The sequence below is a fragment of the Microtus ochrogaster genome, linkage group LG1, assembly GCF_000317375.1.
Source record: "Microtus ochrogaster isolate Prairie Vole_2 linkage group LG1, MicOch1.0, whole genome shotgun sequence".
Lineage (NCBI taxonomy): Eukaryota > Metazoa > Chordata > Mammalia > Rodentia > Cricetidae > Microtus > Microtus ochrogaster.
In genome coordinates, this window is record NC_022027.1 from 12,886,656 (window position 1) to 12,888,076 (window position 1,421).

Sequence of the window (1,421 nt, forward strand, 5' to 3'; positions counted from 1 at the left end):
CACTGCTGTTCCTTTCAACAAACAAAATAGATCCTTGCTGTTGCCCTGTATGGAATTGCCCACTCCCCCACCAACACAATGCCCCTAAGAAGTATTTCAAGAAATAGCCGTGCGGCGCATTTCTGCCTCTTCCACAATGAGGGATATCTGAAGCTATTTTGGTCAAGCTACCTAAGAAATTAGTATGGAAGCTATTTTGACGTCTGAAATAAAATAATCTAGTCCAAGCCAGGAGCAAAAACCAACAGTTGGCAGACCTATGTTCCTAACAATCCTAGCTACAAGATCTTAAATAATTGTGTGTGTACACCTCTTTTTACACTTCAAAGGGTTCCTGAAGAAATGCCTTGGTATGGGTATCTGCCTTATGTAGCTCGCGGTTGAATACCATTCACAGGGGGTCACATTCCCAGCACTCCCACCCACAATTAAAACAAAATAAAACAAATGAAAAACGACATCGTTCCAACCCAGTGATGGCAATTACTTCCATGAAACAGATTCTAGTTATTTCTACCTTTAAGACAATTAAATATGTCCCGGGCAGAATTTATAATAAAATGAACATCGTGAAAGTACAAAACTTTGCCTTCTTGCAGAGAAGCAAAATGGGCAAGCCTATACTCTAGTTGTGGCAACCTGTTCAGCTGGCAGAGTCTATAGGAGGGGGTGGGACAGGAACCGTGTGGCCAGGTCTACAGGTAATGTCAGCACGGAGAACAGTAAAAAGCTAGAGCAAATTATTTGAACATTTTCATCCAGTCGTTGCTAAATCTGGCCGTGTTCATTTATTAGCTGTGGGACGGTGGGTTAAGTTATTTTAACATTTCAGGGCTCTGATTTCGTCGCTTGTAAAATGGCGATGAGAAGGATGCGTTACACTATGCCTCTGTAAATTGCTTAGAGAAATTCCTAGCACGTTGGCACAGAGCAAGCGCTCTGCCAAATGTTTGTTAAGTAAATACAACATTAGGCTGGGTTACCCTCCACCTCTACACAGCTGGTAACCGGTAAGCCCCACCTACATCCAAGTTAGGGGGAGGACGCTGTATCCTACTGCAAGATTTTTTCTGACCCACGCGGTAGAGCACTTCGTGGATCTGCGACGTCACACGCTTTCTCCAGGTCCCCAGGCTGCCCATCACCCGATCTCCGCGTGGGCGACACGCACGCCTCCCTCCCGCTCAGGTTCCTAGGCTTCACCCCACACCGGCGGGCCGGCTGCTCCGGACCCCGCCCACCAGCCTGGGAACGCCCCCGGGGGCGGGGCCGGGGCGCCGCGCACGCGCACTATCCCCGCGTCGCGCCTGCGCCGTGGCCGGGCTGAGGGAGGCGGGGGCTTGGTATGCGAGCGAGTTTGTGAGGGGAGGGAGGTGTCCCGGCCGAGCGTGGTACTACGGCGGGCGCGGGCCGGAGGGGGC